Source organism: Grampus griseus (genome assembly GCF_964374135.1).
Source record: "Grampus griseus genome assembly, chromosome: 18".
NCBI classification, from domain to species: Eukaryota; Metazoa; Chordata; class Mammalia; order Artiodactyla; family Delphinidae; genus Grampus; species Grampus griseus.
The window spans coordinates 72,373,312-72,391,765 of NC_139012.1; the positions used below are offsets into that span (position 1 = coordinate 72,373,312).

The 18,454-nt window shown below is 44.5% G+C and overlaps 1 pseudogene across 1 annotated transcript in view; it reads right to left on the minus strand.

The window, feature by feature from the left end:
* Window positions 1–6,223: 6,223 nt before the first annotated feature.
* The window catches only part of LOC309835926 (cilia- and flagella-associated protein 337-like), a 47,084-nt pseudogene continuing 34,853 nt past the window's right edge, over window positions 6,224–18,454 (minus strand). Inside the window, exons 4-10 of the transcript in view lie at window positions 17,575–17,681; window positions 13,131–13,237; window positions 12,610–12,690; window positions 11,531–11,573; window positions 10,470–10,515; window positions 9,121–9,180; window positions 6,224–6,460 (exon numbers count right to left, since the gene is read on the minus strand). The product of the transcript in view is annotated as a cilia- and flagella-associated protein 337-like (transcript). The remainder of the gene's footprint in view (window positions 6,461–9,120; window positions 9,181–10,469; window positions 10,516–11,530; window positions 11,574–12,609; window positions 12,691–13,130; window positions 13,238–17,574; window positions 17,682–18,454) is intronic.

The following is an 18,454-nucleotide window of genomic DNA, read 5'->3' on the forward strand; positions in this document are numbered from 1 at the left end:
GCTGTGCAAAAGCTTTGAAGTTTCATTAGGTCCCATTTGTTTATTTTTGTTTTTATTTCCATTTCCCTAGGAAAATTTCTTTCTCTAGGAACATTTCGTTCTCAAGATTGCTTTGGCTATTCAGGGTCTTTTGTGTTTCCATACAAATTGTGAAAGTTTTTGTTCTAGTTCTGTGAAAAATGCCAGTGGTAGTTTGATAGGGATTGCATTGAATCTGTAGATTGCTTTGGGTAGTAGAGTCATTTTCACAATGTTGATTCTTCCAATCCAAGAATATGGTATATCTCTCCATCTATTTGTATCATATTTAATTTCTATCATCAGTGTCTTATAGTTTTCTGCATACAGGTCTTTTGTCTCCCTAGGCAGGTTTATTCCTAGATATTTTATTCTTTTTGTTGCAATGGTAAATGGGAGTGTTTTCTTGACTTCACTTTCAGATTTTTCATCATTAGTGTATAGGAATGCCAGAGATTTCTGTGCATTAATTTTGTATCCTGCTACTTTACCAAATTCATTGATTAGCTCTAGGAGTTTTCTGGTAGCATCTTTAGGATTCTCTATGTAGAGTATCATGTCATCTGCAAACAGTGACAGCTTTACTTCTTCTTTTCCGATTTGGATTCCTTTTATTTCCTTTTCTACTCTGACTGCTGTGGCTAAAACTTCCAAAACTATGTTGAATAAGAGTGGTGAGAGTGGGCAACCTTGTCTTGTTCCTGATCTTAGTGGAAATGCTTTCAGTTTTTCACCATTGAGGACGATGTTGGCTGTGGGTTTGTCATATATGGCCTTTATTATGTTGAGGAAAGTTCCCTCTATGCCTACATTTTGCAGGGTTTTTATCATAAACGGGTGTTGAATTTTGTCGAAAGCTTTCTCTGCATCTATTGTGATGATCATATGGTTTTTCTCCTTCAACTTGTTAATATGGTGTATCACGTTGATTGATTTGCGTATATTGAAGAATCCTTGCATTCCTGGAATAAACCCCACTTGATCATGGTGTATGATCCAATTAATGTGCTGTTGGATTCTGTTTGCTAGTATTTTGTTGAGGATTTTTGTATCTATGTTCATCAGTGATATTGGCCTGTAGTTTTCTTTCTTTGTGACATCTCTGTCTGGTTTTGGTATCAGGGTGATGGTGGGCTCGTAGAATGAGTTTGGGAGTGTTCCTCCCTCTGCTATAGTTTGGAAGAGTTTGAGAAGGATAGGTGTTAGCTCTTCTCTAAATGTTTGATAGAAGTCGCCTGTGAAGCCTTCTGGTCCTGGGCTTTTGTTTGTTGGAAGATTTTTAATCGTAGTTTCAATTTCAGTGCTTGTGATTGGTCTGTTCATATTTTCTATTTCTTCCTGATTCAGTCTGGGCAGGTTGTGCATTTCTAAGAATTTGTCCATTTCTTCCAGGTTGTCCATTTTATTGGCATAGAGCTGCTTGTAGTAATCTCTCATGATCTTTTGTATTTCTGCAGTGTCAGTTGTTACTTTTCCTTTTTCACTTCTAATTCTATTGATTTGAGTCTTCTCCCTTTTTTTCTTGATGAGTCTGACTAATGGTTTATCAATTTTGTTTATCTTCTCAAAGAACCAGCTTTTAGTTTTATTGATCTTTGCTATCGTTTCCTTCATTTCTTTTTCATTTATTTCTGATCTGATCTTTATGATTTCTTTCCTTCTGCTAACTTTGGGGTTTTTTTGTTCTTCTTTCTCTAATCGCTTTAGGTACAAGGTTAGGTTGTTTATTCGAGATGTTTCCTGTTTCGTAAGGTAGGATTGTATTGCTATAAACTTCCCTCTTAGAACTGCTTTTGCTGCATCCCATAGATTTTGGGTCGTCGTGTCTCCATTGTCATTTGTTTCTAGGTATTTTTTTATTTCTTCAGTGATCACTTCGCTATTAAGTCATGTATTGTTTAGCCTCCATGTGTTTGTATTTTTTGCAGATCTTTTCCTGTAATTGATATCTAGTCTCATAGCGTTGTGGTCGGAAAAGATACTTGATACAATTTCAATTTTCTTAAATTTACCAAGGCTTGATTTGTGACCCAAGATATGATCTATCCTGGAGAATGTTCCATGAGCACTTGAGAAAAATGTGTATTCTGTTGTTTTTGGATGGAATGTCCTATAAATATCAATTAAGTCCATCTTGTTTAATGTATCATTTAAAGCTTGTGTCTCCTTATTTATTTTCATTTTGGATGATGTGTCCATTGGTGAAAGTGGGGTGTTAAAGTCCTCTACTATGAATGTGTTACTGTCGATTTTGCCTTTTATGGCTGTTAGTACTTGCCTTATGTATTGAGGTGCTCCTATGTTGGGTGCATAAATATTTACAATTGTTATATCTTCTTCTTGGATCGATCCCTTGATCATTATGTAGTGTCCTTCTTTGTCTTTTCTAATAGTCTTTATTTTAAAGTCTATTTTGTCTGATATGAGAATTATTACTCCAGCTTTCTTTTGGTTTCCATTTGCATGAAATATCTTTTTCCATCCCCTCACTTTCAGTCTGTATGTGTCTCTAGGTCCGAAGTGGGTCTCTTGTAGACAGCAAATATATGGGTCTTGTTTTTATATCTATTCAGCCAATCTGTGTCTTTTGGTGGGAGCATTTAGTCCATTTACATTTAAGGTAATTATCGATATGTATGTTCCTATTACCATTTTCTTAATTGTTTTGGGTTTGTTATTGTAGGTCTTTTCCTTCTCTTGTGTTTCTTGCCTAGAGAAGTTCCTTTAGCAGTTGTTGTAAAGCTGGTTTGGTGGTGCTGAACTCTCTCAGCTTTTGCTTGTCTGTAAAGGTTTTAATTTCTCCATCAAATCTGAATGAGATCCTTAATGGGTAGAGTAATTTGGTTGCAGGTTTTTCTCCTTCATCACTTTAAATATGTCCTGCCAGTCCCTTCTGGCTTGCAGAGTTTCTGCTGAAAGAGCAGCTGTTAACCTTATGGGGATTCCCTTGTATGTTATTTGTTGTTTTTCCCTTGCTGCTTTTAATATTTTTTCTTTGAATCTAAGTTTTGATAGTTTGATTAATATGTGTCTTGGCGTGTTTCTCCTTGGTTTTTACTTGTATAGGACTCTCTGTGTGCGCTTCCTGGACTTGATAGACTATGTCCTTTTCCATATTAGGGAAGTTTTCAACTATAATCTCTTCAAATATTTTCTCAGTCCCTTTCTTTTTCTCTTCTTCTGGGACCCCTATAATTCGAATGTTGGTGCATTTGATGTTGTCCCAGAAGTCTCTGAGACTGTCCTCAGTTCTTTTCATTCTTTTTTCTTTATTCTGCTCTGCAGTAGTTATTTCCACTGTTTTATCTTCCAGGTCACTTATCCATTCTTCTGCCTCAGTTATTCTGCTATTGATTCCTTCTAGAGAATTTTAAATTTCATTTATTGTGTTGTTCATCATTGTTTGTTTGCTCTTTAGTTTTTCTAGGTCCTTGTTAAATGTTTCTTGTATTTTGTCTATTCTATTTCCAAGATTTTGGATCATCTTTACTATCATTACTCTGAATTCTTTTTCAGGTAGACTGCCTATTTCCTCTTCATTTTTTAGGTCTGGTGGGTTTTTATCTTGCTCCTTCATCTGCTGTGCATTTTTCTGTCTTTTCATTTTGCTTATCTTACTGTGTTTGGGGTCTCCTTTTTGCAGGTTGCAGGTTCGTAGTTCCCGTTGTTTTTGGTGTCTGTCCCCAGTGGCTAAGGTTGGTTCAGTGGGTTGTGTAGGCTTCCTGGTGGAGGGGACTAGTGCCTGTGTTCTGGTGGATGAGGCTGGATCTTGTCTTTCTGGTGGGCAGGTCCACGTCTGGTGATGTGTTTTGGAGTGCCTATGGACTTATTATGATTTTAGGCAGCCTCTCTGCTAATGGGTGGGGTTGTGTTCCTGTCTTGCTAGTTGTTTGGCATAGGATGTCCAGCACTGTAGTTTGCTGGTCATTAAGTGAAGCTGGGTGCTGGTTTTGAGATGGAGATCTCTGGGATATTTTCACCGTTTGATATTATGTGGAGCTGGGAGGTCTCTTGTGGACCAGTGTCCTGAAGTTGGCTCTCCCACCTCAGAGGCACAGCACTGACTCCTGGCTGCAGCACCAAGAGCCTTTCATCCACACGGCTCAGAATAAAAGGGAGAAAAAGCAGAAAGAAAGAAAGAGAGAAAGAAAGCAAGGAGGGAGGGAGGGAGGAAGGAAGGAAGGAGGGAAGGAAGAAAAAAATAGAGAAAGATAAAGTAAAATAAAATAAAGTAAGGTAAAATATAATAAAGTTATTAAAATAAAAAAGTAATTATTAAGAGAAAAAAATTAAAAAAACAAACAAAAAAAACTGGATGGATAGAACCCTAGGACAAATGGTGGAAGAAAAGCTATACAGACAAAATCTCACACAGAAGCATCCGCATACACACTCACAAAAAGAGGAAAAGGGGAAAAAAATCATAAATCTTGCTCTCAAAGTCCACCTCCTCAATTTGGGATGATTGGTTGTCTATTCAGGTATTCCACAGGTGCAGGTACATCAAGTTGATTGTGGAGCTTTAATCCGCTGCTCCTGAGGCAGCTGGGAGAGATTTCCCTTTCTCTTCTTTGTTCTCACAGCTCTCAGGGGCTCAGCTTTGGATTTGGCTCCGCCTCTGCGTGTAGGTCGCTGGAGGGCGTCTGTTCTTCGCTCAGACAGGATGGGGTTAAAGGAGCAGCTGATTGGGGGCTCTGGCTCACTCAGGCCGCGGGGAGGGAGGGGCATGGAGGGCGGGGCGCGCCTGCGGCGGCAGAGGCCAGCGTGACGTTGCGCCGGCGTGACGTTGCACCAGCCTGAGGCGCGCCGTGCGTCCTTCCGGGGAAGTTGTCCCTGGATCCCGGGACCCTGGCAGTGGCGGGCTGCACAGGCTCCCCGGAAGAGGGGTGTGGCTAGTGACCTGCGCTCACACACAGGCTTCTTGGTGGCGGCAGCAGCAGCCTTAGCGTCTCCCGCCCGTCTCTGGGTTCCGCGCTTTTAGCCGCGCCCGTCTCTGGAGCTCCTTTAAGCAGCGCTCGTAATCCCCTCTCCTCGCGCACCAGGAAACAAAGAGGTAAGAAAAAGTCTCTTGCCTCTTCGGCAGGTCCAGACTTTTCCCCGGACTCCCTCCCGGCTAGCCGTGGCGCACTAACCCCCTGCAGGCTGTGTTCATGCCGCCAACCCCAGTCCTCTCCCTGCGCTCCGACCGAAGCCCGAGCCTCAGCTCCCAGCCCCGCCCGCCCCGGCGGAGGAGCAGACAAGCCTCTCGGGCTGGTGAGTGTCGGTCGGCCCGATCCTCTGTGCGGGAATCTCGCCGCTTTGCCCTCCGCACCCCTGTGGCTGCGCTCTCCTCCGCGGCTCCGAAGCTTCCCCCTTCCGCCACCCGCAGTCTCTGCCCGCGAAGGGGCTTCTAGTGTGTAGAAACCTTTCCTCCTTCACGGCTCCCTCCCACTGGTGCAGGCCCCGTCCCTATCTTTTTGTCTCTGTTTATTCATTTTTCTTTTGCCCTACCCAGGTACGTGGGGGGTTTCTTGCCTTTTGGGAGGTCTGAGGTCTTCTGCCAGCGTTTAGTAGGTGTTCTGTAGGAGTTGTTCCACGTGTAGATGTATTTCAGGTGTATCTGTGGGGAGGAAGGTGATCTCCGCGTCTTACTCTTCCGCCATCTTCCCGGAAGCCTCTGTTTTTCTCTTTCTGACTTACTTCATTCTGTATGACAGACTTTAGGTCCATCCACCTCACTACAGATAACTCAATTTCGTTTCTTTTTATACCTGAGTAATATTCCATTGTGTATATGTGCCACATCTTCTTTATGCATTCATCTGTTGATGGACATTTAGGGTGCTTCAATGTCCTGGCTATCGTGAATAGAGCTGCAGTGAACATTTTGGTACATGACTCTTTTTGAATTATGGTTTTCTCAGGGTATATGCCCAGTAGTGGGATTGCTGGGTCATACGGTAGTTCTGTTTTTATTTTTTTAAGGAACTCCATACTGTTCTCCATAGTGTATTGGAGTATAGTTGATTTACAATGTTGTGTTAGTTTCAGGTGAATGTGAGATGGGCTTTGATGGATGGGTGCCTGGAGATGTGGATTGAGCTAGTTGAACTCTCAAGCTCCGCCCCCCCCACCCCCCCAGCTCTGGCAATCTCCATCTGACAAGTTATGCCTGAAACTAGGCCAATCCCTTATAACCGGGAAGCAGTCCAGAACTGAGTTTCCTTTAGACAACATGCCAGGAGTCAGAGGCTGCGGGCCTGGGCACAGTGGCTGTGGAGGCCGCCCTGCCCCTACGTTCTCCATATTCTGTGCCATCACAGGGGCTGGGGGTATTCAGCTTGCAGTGCATGTGCCCTGAGATGACGTTCCAAATGATAATCTCCCCGTCGTAGCTGGAGGTGGCAAGGAGAATAGGCGGGCATAGAGCTACACAGAGGATGTCCTCCTTTTGCCCGAGGTTCTGGGAAAGAGAGAGAGAGAGAGACAGAGAGGGACAGAGTAAGAAATCCAGTCCCCAGTCACCCACAGCTCGCTCCCCTTCATTGGATGCCTAAGACAGAGGAGACAGAGGGGCCCCTCCTGTGGCTGCCCCCCATTAAGGACTCTTGCGGAACCTGGTGGCCCGGCCCAGTCCTGGGGGTCAGGGGCATCCCTCCAGGTAGGAGTCTGCTTGCAGGTCAGCCAGAGAGGTGCTGCGTCTCCTTGGGTCAGTTTTATCACCTTCCCCAGGGAGGTGTTACTCCTAGCATCTTCCTTACCTCCCCATAATGCTGGCAAGGAGGTTATTCACAAGGAACCCTCTTCGGGGCTGAAATCTTGATGGTAATGTGACAATGGAACCCAAGCACTGGCCAAGGGGGTCTGGCCTCCCAAGAGCCCCAGGTCTACATTCCGGGGTGTGGAGTCCCTCAACTCAATTCCTCCAGGGCTCCCATCTGCCCCGCACTGTGGCTTACAAGTGCTGTTAGGAATTGGAATTGCCTATTCTCCTTGAAAGGAGGATTTATGTATATGGATCCTTAAGAAAGATAAGAAACGAAATGAAAATGTTTTTGTTTTTGAGACCAGTGCTGCAGAGTTCAAAGAGTCCCTGGCCATTATCCTTTCAACTTTCTCACGGGGGTACAGTTTCTTTGTGAAAAGAATTGATTTTTCCCAGGGCTGTAAAGATCTTTCTCCCTTGCCCTCAGGTACTTCCTACAGAGAGTCCCTTGAGGACCTATCCGTGGTCACCTAAGAAGCCCCTTCTGCTTGAAAGTAGCTGGGAGGACGGTGGGTAGGACAGTTGGAAAAGAGCAGGTCAGTGGCCCTCTCCTCCCCACGATCTTCTGTCTCCAAATCTTGCCTCCTTCTGAAATCTGTGAGTGCTTGTGTCTGGGCTTCTCCTTCCCTGGCCCCACTGCCTGCGGAATGAAGTTTACGTGCCTTGGCATGGCTTTCAGGTTCTGATTAGCTTTCCAAGCTCACTTCCCTCCTGTACCTGGTCCTCCAGCCCCTCAAAATATTCATAGTCCTTCCAAACAACATGCTTCTCAGGCTTCCAGACTTGGTTCACGCTCTCCTCCTTTCCCCTCATCTAGACTGCCTTTCCCTACCTTGGCCTCCCAGAAAAATCCTAGTAATCTTTTAATATCCTGTACAATGTTAGAGCAAAAGTTAGTAGTTCCCACCTCTGGGTTTCTCCAGCATTTTATATTATTATTAAAACATTATTACATTAACTAATACATTATTATATCATCTGTTGCATCGTATGATGATTACTTCCTTAGTTTATCTCCTTGCCAGTCTGTGAGATTCTGGGCCGGGAATCACATTTTATTCATGTTTGTATTTTCTGTGCCTACCCACTAAGGATGGCACTATGTCAGTGCTTGATAAATAGGGGGTTGAAAGAATTGATAAGTGACTGAAAAAACATTTGAATGAACTAACACTTCACTGACTCTTGCATGACTTCTGCCCTTGCAATGGCCATGGCTTTCCTGGGGACATTTTCTGCAAATTCTGTTCTTTCACTCAACAATCACTCATCCAGGGCTTCCCTGGTAGCGCAGTGGTTGACAGTCCGCCTGCCGATGCAGGGGACATGGGTTCGTGCCCCAGTCTGCGGAGCGGCTGGGCCCGTGAGCCATGGCCACTGAGCCTGCGCGTCCGGAGCCTGTGCTCTGCAACAGGAGAGGCCGCAACAGTGAGAGGCCCGCGTACCGCAAAAAAACCAAAAAAAACTAAAAAAACAATCACTCATCTGCAAACTCCATGAAGGCAGGGATCGTGTGATGACCACTTTGCTCGTCACTGATGTTCAGTGAACAGCACAGGCTGGGCCCACATTTGACACATGCTGGTTGAATGGAAGCGTATTAGTTGGGCAGCTACTATAAACCAGGCCCTGAGCTACATCCCGGGAATACAGTGGAGAAAACAGACAAGGTCTGTCTTCATTGAGTTTGTATTCTAGTGACTTGTGGCTTTTGGAATATTTGCAGAGGCATAAGGTACGGCTAGGTGGTGGGAAATGGTTGTGCACAGTGACCTTCCTTTCTTACTGCTTGTCTTCATGGCTTGACATCCAGACAGTTTTGAGGGAGATCATTCAACCCTGGGAAGCTGTAGAAAGTTGGGGGCTAATAAGAATCGCAAGAAGTCCCCTGGTTATGAGCCCCTAACAAGCCACAGGGCAGCAGGAATGTCATCTGCCAGGTTCTCTGGCCACCCAAGGATGGCAGAGTGAATACATACAGTTTTGCATGCCAAGCAGAAGCAGGAAGTGGATGCTTCTTTGAAGAAAGTCACATGCGTCACATCCTGGGCTGCCATTCCTACACTACAGGGCTCCAGGCTGAGCTCAAGGAGAACTGTGGGGATTTCCTCCTCGGCCTCCTGCCCCAGTCTGAACAAAGGCCATCACTCTTCCTGGAGCAGAGGCAGCTGCCTGGAGCTCAGTGCTCCTTACTCTACCTGGACCCCAATCATGAATCCCCCCACAGCAGAGGCTCTTGAGATGCTGTGACCACCCTAGGCAGGCCCAGAAGAATAGGGGTGAGCCCCAGGAGTGAAGGACATCCCCATCAAGTGTCACTGTTTGGATGGAGAGTCGGACAGGGGACCAGGGCTCACCACGTCATCCTGCCAGTGTGGCTTTGGCTTCCGGAAGTGGTGAAAGTCACAAGGTGTGTCCTGTATCCAAAGCCAAACAGGAGATGTTGTACAAGCAGTAAAATGAGCTGCCAACACACTCACGATTTCAGAGAGAGGCGTTGGCACATTTTACAGCCCTACCCCTCACCCCATCAGTGATGCAGATTTTTGAAATGTCAAAGCAAATTCCCCGAGTGCCAGTGGGAATAAACAGCAATCCACTCCTGACGTTTGGGTGATTGCGTTTCAGCAAATCATATGCCAACTGACAAGCTCTTCTCGGATGGTCTGCATAGTTTCGCCTCTGTAATAAGACCCGTAGCGATGCATGAGCTAAAACAAAAGCCGTCAGCCCAGGAACCTGTAATACCAAAGGACAAATTCAACGCCAAGACCTCTCAGGCAGTCATGTCTCAAATCATCTGAGGGTGCTAGGCTTAGGCTCTGACATACAGCATACTTTCAAATGAATAAAGAACTTACCATGTTTAAAGGCTTTGGAAATCCAGGACCACCCCGCAGAGCAAGCAGGGGACATAAATGCCACAGGTAGATTTAAAACGTAGTTGTAGTCAGCATTTTCATCTTCCCCTGTCTCTTAATCCCTTTTCCCATCTCTAAGCCATAAAAAAAGATTTTTTTTTCCACAGAGATGCTTATGGATGGCATTTCATCTCCTCTTCCCATTTAGACAGGGACTACGGCATAAAGACAAGGTGGGAGGAAAATCCAGTAAGTGAAATATTTCTCTAAGTTCTGTGAGATGCTCTAGAAAATTAATATAACCCAAGGAGGGCGTTGTTGGAACCTCTGATCTATAGCCAGTTGGACAGGACTTGCAAATGGTGTCTGCGGGGCAGGGCAGAGGGGAGGGGGGCAGGAGTCTTGTGTCTTGTAGGACTGAACCCTGACCCCGTGGAATCTGATGCTCTCTCCAGGTAGATAGAGTCAGAATTGAGTGGAATTGTAGGGTACCAGCTGGTGTCGGAGAATTGCTTGTTGGTGTGGGAAAAACCTCCACGTGTCGGAATTGGGTACAGAGTCATTACACTTCTTCCCATAGAAAAGAATTTAAAAAACTGAAACAAATACTAAAAAGGTTTTTTAAAGGGAGGGAGGAAAGAAAGATGGGAGGGAAAGGGGGAGAGAGGGAAGGAGGAAACTCTTTTGCCCATATCATTGCTTAGCTTATACCAGATAGAGGTATAAAGAATTTCTCCAAAATCTGTTTTTAGTGAGAAAAGAATCAACAGGGCATGGGGGTGGGGAGAAGCATGTCAGTCTGAAGCAGGGTTTTGAAATATCATAATTTTGTACATTTCACTTACAAAGTGCACATTTATTCTTCTATCCCATCCAACAGCTATGATACACCTAGAACAATAACAGACTATTACATTTTAGCTTTTTACATTTACTTTAGCTTATCATCTGTTTAATTTTTGCATAGAATCAGTACTGTGGCCTCATTTTGCTGTGTCGGTGTGATAAATGAAGAGAACAAGAAAATCACCGCTTCTGTTTTTTAGGAAGAGCAAGATAAAATGTGATTTGATAAACTAGGCTCAGTTTTTTAAGTGGTTCTTAAAGGATTAGGGAACAGAAACAGGATACCCTGGTTTGTTTTCATGGTCTGCTCAGAGCAGCTTGCCTTCCGGAGGATTATTTGATCCCGAGAGCATGGCTGAACCACGGAGGCAAGGGCACAAGCAGAAATTGATCAAGGATTGTTTTTAACATTTTCATGTTCAGGAGAGAATTTATTGGATTTTTATTCTTTGACTTACGGCTGCTGAATTTAACTACCCTAGCTTGTGATTTATCCCTTAATGAAGCATTCGGTGGAGAGATACCCTGTTTCCTATCTCTACCTCTAAACCATTATCAAAATGTGCAGAGAATTGTTTCTAATATTCTGGAAGAGGCTAGTTGCCTAAATTGCCATCAGGGAGCAACCACAATTTGGGGAATTCTTCGACACATTTGCTTCCGGAAAATTCCCTTTAGTATCTTGGTGTCCTCCTCCAGGACAAAGTTTGTATCGAAAAATATGTCCCACTAAATCTCCAAGATGACCCTCATATTCAAGCTGACTGGGACTCACTTATTTTGGCTTAACTTCAAGTAGGTATAATCACAGACTTCACTTTGCTTTTCATCTAGAAAGATAATATTATCAACTTAGAGTAAGCATTTTTCTTTATTAGTTCTTGAGTCAGTTTACATATATTGACTTAACCCAACTGATGACTGGGGAAACTTCAGCACTTACTTTTTAGTTTTCAGACCACAGTTAGGTGTCTTTCAAGCCATCAAAACACAGCTGATGCCACTTTCACTGCCCTAAAAGGCTGATGAAGCCCTCGCTCAGCTATGGGAAGAGGCTCACCTTCTTCCTGACAGGACCCTGCACAGTTCCTGGCCCTTACTGACTGAGTGAATGAGCAAAAGAATGCATGAGGTCAAAGGCAGAACTAGGAATCACACACTCATTACTCTGTGTAATTTTTATTTTTTGGCAGAGCCGTTAGGCGTGTGGGATCTTAGTTACCAGACCAGGGATCCAACCCGTGCCCCCTGCTGTGGAAGCACGGAGTCTTAACCACTGGACCACCAGGGAAGTCCCTACTCTGAGTAATTTGTTTTTTAAGTAGTTATGTATTCATTATTTTATTTATTTATTTTTGGCTGTGTTGGGTCTTCCTTTCTGCGCGAGGGCCTTCTCTAGGTGTGGCAAGTGGGGGCCACTCTTCATTGCGGTGCGCGGGCCTCTCACTATCGTGGCCTCTCCTGTTGCGGAGCACAGGCTCCAGACGCGCAGGCTCAGTAGTTGTGGCTCACGGGCCTAGTTGCTTCGTGGCATGTGGGATCCTCCCACGCCAGGGCTCGAACCCATGTCCCCTGCATTGGCAGGCAGACTCCCAACCACCGCGCCACCAGGGAAGCCCACCTACTCTGAGTAATTTTTATCTTATTTACTTGGACTTCATTTGTACTGATAGTTGAAGAAAGTTTGCCTCTGATCTTCTCCATAGTTTCACAGGCCAGAACTGCGGAAATTTTACCAAGAACAGACACAGCACATGAACAAATGGAATAAGCAGCCTTGAAAAAAATCACAATGACACACAAAAGAGAGTAGCTTTTAGTTCATCTAGACTTTGTGATGTTTGACTTATGTGATTTTTAAAATGTTTTAAAAAGCTAAACTCTTTTAAGAAATGAGGCCTATACCACGCAGTGAGGGAACAAATGCATGGGCTATAGATGGGAGAACAAACATATATATAATGTATGTCCTTCCTACATAGAAGTTTAGAGTCACTGGCAATGAAATGCCAGAGAAAAAGGATGTAGGACTGTTACATGCATCCTAGATTTTATCTCACTTGATTTCTTCTACACTTACTACAAATGCCTAATCTTGCATTATTATTTTATGGGGACCTTTGGTAGGAGGTGACTCACCATGTTTCCAGGTGTGAAGACAAGGTCCGTTGTTGTAGCTCCCATATTTTCAGACAGCCATCTCTGCCCCCAGTAACTAGACTAGGAAACAGAGACCCTCGTCATGACTGCATGTCGGGGTCACCCTGCCTAACGGTAAAAGATTCTGGTGGGACTTCCGTGGTGGCACAGTGGTTAAGAACCCGCCTGCCAATGCAGGGGACACGGGTTCGAGCCCTGATCGGGGAAGATCCCACGTGCCGCAGAGCAACTAAGCCCGTGCGCCACAACTACTGAGCCCGTGTGCCACAACTACTGAGCCCGCGTGCCACAACTACTGAAGTCCACACACCTAGAGCCCACACTCCGCAACAAGAGAAGCCACCACAATGAGAAGCCCGCACACCACAACGAGGAGAAGCCCTCACTCGCCACAACTAGAGAAAGCCCGCGCACAGCAACGAAGACCCAATGCAGCCAAAAATAAATAAATAAAATAAATAAATAAAATTTAAATAAAAGATTCTGGAGAAGGCACATACCCTCTTCCACTGGAGTCAAAGGTCAGACAACGGATTCCAGCATTGCCTTGAGCCTCAATAAAATCGCACAACAGTATTCCTGTTTCAAAGTCCCATACTTTCACCACCTGTATCAGGAAGTTGGAAAAAGTAGCCTGGAGACACTGGCCATCAAATTGAAGAGAATTTGCATTTAGAGGTCTAGTGTCATAGATATGAAAGATGAAAGTTTACCCCAAAAGTTTCCGTACTTTGAATACAAGTTGGTTACCTGAGTGTATTCATTAGCTAGGGCTGCAATAAGAAAATACCATAGACTGGGGAGCTCAAACAACAGACATTTATTTTCTCACAGTTCTGGAGGCTGGACGTCCACGATCAAGTTGCCAGCAGGGTTTGGTCTCTTCTGAGGCGTCTCTCCTTGGCTTGCGGATGGCTGCCTTCTCACCGTGTCCTCACAAGCTCTTTCCTCTGTGCCTGTGCAACCCAGCATCTCTTTATGTGTCTACATTTCCTCTGGCTCTAACAAGACCAGTCAGACTGGATTAGGGCCCACCCTAACAGCTTCATTTTAAGTTGATGACCTCTTTAAAGACTCCATCTCCAAATACAGACACATTCTGAGGTACTGGGCGTTAGGACTTCAACACATGAATTTGGGGGAAACACAATTCAGTCTATAGCACTCTCTGAGAAGATTAGAAAATTTAGAAATATTGGATGAAAATCTCCTGGCCACCTAGACTCAGAGAAGATAGGTGTGGATTGAATTTTGAGCAGCAAAATTTATTCACCATCAAAGCAAAGCTGAATGGATAGATGACCCATTTTCTGGGGAGGCTATTTAAACCCTCAGCTTTAAGACTTCACTCAGTCCAACTCGTTCCAGTCTTGTAGTTACTTTCTTTTAGCTCCAACCTTTGAGCAGCTTTTGAATGAGAATCATCTTTAAAGGGACGTGAATAGCATCTGTCATGACTGGTTGGGGTAGGTGCCCCCTGCCCCCCCAGGAAGGACGTCCTCTGGGGCAGACTTTCTGGATCCTGCACCCAGAGGCAGTGACAGTGTCAGAGGAGAAACGCTTGAGGACAGCACTCTTTCTCAAGACTATTGAACGGTCCTTCTAGCCTGCCACTTTGTAAAAAAGGCTGCCCCATTGACATTAGAGGAACTTCTGGGTCTCCAAGCCAAAAACCAGACAGCACTGTTGTTGACTGCAAGTTGCTGAGATCAGTAGGGTACACTTTGCTTCCTTTCCTCTGTCCTTCTATAAGGCCAGCGTTCCCAGGGGTGTGTACAGCTCAGGGGCGTTCATCTGTTCTTCTGAGTATTTCAGTAAATGCTTAGTGTTACTTTAGTGGTTTTAATCTTTACTTTACTTTAGCGGTTTCAATCTTTGCAAATATCCCAGAGTTCCATAACATGCAGTGATTTGTGATATGGTTGAGATCCAGAATTGATTTAAGTACCTGATGGCGTGGACGGATGAGCAGACAGAGCATGAGCTGGGTGGACAACAAAGGATCAACACCCGAGGGAGGACCTGCCTTGCTGCTGTGTGATTAAACACAGCTTTTTTTTAAAAAATTTTTTTTTATTTCCCCAAGAAAGCCACTTGCTACTGCTGGTAATGGAAGTGAAAAGATTGAAGACTGAAGTCAGCAAGGGAAACATCTCTGAAAATGACTTTAGGGTTCTATGTACAGAATCAAGAAAAGTCTAGAGGTGCTGTGTATACTTTTCAGGTATACCTACCTCACTTACATTTTGTGGAGGGAATTTCATGCCATAGCAGGGCTCCTTTAAGAATTTCACTGTCCCAGGGACTTCCCTGGTGGTCCAGTGGTTAAGACTCCGTGCTCCCAATGCAGGGGGCCCGGGTTCTATCCCTGGTTAGGGAACTAGATCCCGCATGCCTCAACTAAGACCCAGCGGAGCCAAATAAATAAATAAATATTAAAAAAAAAGAATTTCACTGCCCCATGTTGTTCTTCCTTTTGGAGATCCCATCTATTTAAATATATTAAAATGCAACCATGTCCCCAATTAAATATAATAGAATTTTGCTAGCAAATTTTAAAATAATTTAAAGAATACAGTTTTAAGCTCAGTTGATAAAAAATTGTCATTCTTATAAACTTTGGTATTACATATAACTATGTGTGTGTTAAGTTGCAGCTCATAAGTAATGTGCTGTAAACATTTAATCGAGCATTTATTAATTTTCATTGTACAGTTTACAAGGATTTTCAGAGGCAAGGTCGGTGGTCCCTAGCACTCTGCTTATACAACTGAATGAACACAGTGTGGTATAGTGGTATTCGTAAATTCAGGCTTCATCGAGATCTTGGACTATATTCTCTCCTCCACAGATATCAAGTGTAATGTGGTTTGGATGTCATGAATTGTGATGGTCGGCATGATGATGATCCAGAGATTTCACACAGCAACAGATCTGCAAGGTGAGCGAACACTCAAATCAATAATTTAATTCAGTAAGTATTGGAGAGTTTATTACCAGCATGTGCCTAATACAGTATAATAGCTGTGAGGGTGTTTATATCTCAATTCAACACCTACCTACCACCCACCGCTGGGGGAGATGTGCATATCAAAATAATGCTATTGAGGGAGACAGACTGTGTTACCATGGAATTAGGAGCCCAGATGCTAACGGAGCCATTCATTCTGCCTGGGTGTGGGAGGGGATCTAGGATGCTTTCTTAGAGGAGCTGGTATCTGAGTTGTGCCTTAAAGAATAAGAACGGTTTTGAGAGATCAAGAAGGAAAGAAGAGGGAAACATAGATGCTCTGATCCCTGCTCTCAAGTGCCTGCAGAAATTGTTCAGAGGCGAGGCTCACACAGGTGAAACAGAGCAGGGCAGGTGAGAACACACCCCAGCAGCCATGAGAGGCACTAACTGTGAGTCATCAGGAAGTGGGAGGTGCCTGCATGAGTCAGGGCGGTGAAGGCAAGTGTTTCCTGGCACAGAGAGGACTTGAGTTTGACCTTGAAGGATTGCTCAGGTGTATGTAAGAAAAGAGGAGGAATGGGGAGGGGGAAGGGTAAGCTGTGACAAAGCGAGAGAGTGGCATGGACATATATACACTACCAAACATAAAATAGATAGCTAGTGGGAAGCAGCCGCATAGCACAGGGAGATCAGCTCGGTGCTTTGTGACCACCTAGAGGGGTGGGATAGGGAGAGTGGGAGGGAGGGAGATGCAAGAGGGAAGAGATATGGGAACATATGTATATGTATAACTGATTCACTTTGTTATAAAGCAGAAACTAACACACCATTGTAAAGCAATTATACTCCAATAAAGATGTAAAAAAAAAAAAGAAAAAAGAAAAGAGGAGGAAGCAGGAAATTCTGGGGTGGAGATGAGAAAAGGTTGCACAGAGCCAGGGGCAGGAATGTGCAGGATGCTGAGTAGGTGAAGAGGTTGGCTTCCTTGGACTCAGAGGTGACTCTGATAAATTTGGAGGATAAATGCTTCTTTACAAGTTTGAACCCAAACTATGCAGGAACCCGCCTTCTTTGAGATGAATTGAGACTGAGTCATCATAAAAAATGTTTGATCTACTTCTTTTGGTATTTAACCATGGGTGACCGCTAATTTCTGGAGCAGAAGCTAGACAAGAACAGATGCAAAGACAGTCGAGTGTCACTGGGAGTGCAGCTCAAGTAAGTGTGCACGTGAAGAGGACGTGTCTGGGCTGTGATGTCCCCGATGCTGTAAATCCTAAAGACAGGGTGTGTCAGGCTCTGGCAGGAAAAAGGAAAGAGGGCGCGGCCACATGGCCCAGGACACTCACTTGCGATGCTGGAACCCAGGCCACTGATGCAGGAAGTAACTGAACTGAATATTAGAAGCTTTCAGAACTTTTCAGCATTGTGGGTGTATTTGGGATGTGCCCTCCCGTTACCACAAGGACAGGAGAACATGAGTTATGGGATGTGCGTGTTTCCCTGCTCTAGTTCCTTATTCAAGGAGCAGTGATTACTGATTATGGTCCCTCCTGTGGACTAGACACTGTGCCGGTCCTCTAGGCTGGGGCCAGCATGGTCCTCACGAGCCCCGGTGAGAGGGAAGTGGACGTGGCATGCTCTGAACCCTCCTTCCTGGATTAGAGTTACAGTGGATTAGGGTCGTTGAATTGATCATCCTACACCACGCAAGAAAATCGCCTTGAAATAATACCTTTCCACAGGACCAGACGGTCCTTCCAAATTACTCACACCACAAGCCCCCGCAGAATCTGTGAGCTCTTCCATGTGGCGTTCACATGAGAGTGTCCGAACACTACTAGGTGATCAGCAAAGTAGAACTGAACCACCCATTCTCTACTTCCAGGGACAGAAGGTCCCCAGAACACTCTGATCCCCACCGAGGTGAAGTCAGTGGGACCACACCTGCAAATACATCATTGCTAAAGAGACCAAGATTTGACACTTACAGATGCTTCCGAGTAGCTGACCACCTGCCTGAAGGTGGGGTTGTACTGGCAGCACACCGTGGGCTCTTTGTGGGAAGCCACTGGGTGAGGCTCAAGGGGAGACCTTGCTTGTGAAAAACAGAGAGAGAGAGAGAGAGAGAATGAAAACCCAAACTGAGTATGTGACACGCATACCCAGGATGAGGCATCGATTGCTTTATTAAAGAATGGTTAAGAGCGTAGTCTTGAGTTCAAATGATGGGTCTGTGACCTTGGGCAAGTCACTTAGCTGCTCAAAACTGTAATTTTCTTATCTGTTAAATGGGGATAATGGTATCTACTTGAAAGCATTGTTTTGAGGATTAGATGAGAAAACATATATACAGTGGTACCTCCATATCTATGGGGGATTGGTTTGAGGAACCCGTAGAATACCAAAATCCACGGATGCTCCAGTCCCTTATATAAAATGGCATAGTATTTGCATATAACCTATGCACATCCTTTCATATACATCTCCAGATTACTTATAACATCCACTACAATTTAAATGCTATGTATATAGTTGCCAGTATGTGGCAAATTCAACTTCAGCTTTTTGGAAACTTCTGGAATCAAAAATAATTTTTTTTTCTATCCATGGTTGGTTGAATGTGCTGATGCAGAACCCATGGATAGGGAGGGCTGATGTAACGTCCTTAGCACAGAACCTCACATAACATAATGGACGTGCAATGAAGAGTAGCCACTAACCCTGAAAACTGATACCACGTCTCCTTGTTGGGGTAGGAGGAGTGTGATTTCGTGAGATTGCAGAGTGGACCTTATTCCCTATTAATGTCTGTCTTCCCCCCAACACACACAAACCATATCATCCCATTCTGAATGGCAGTGCTCAAGC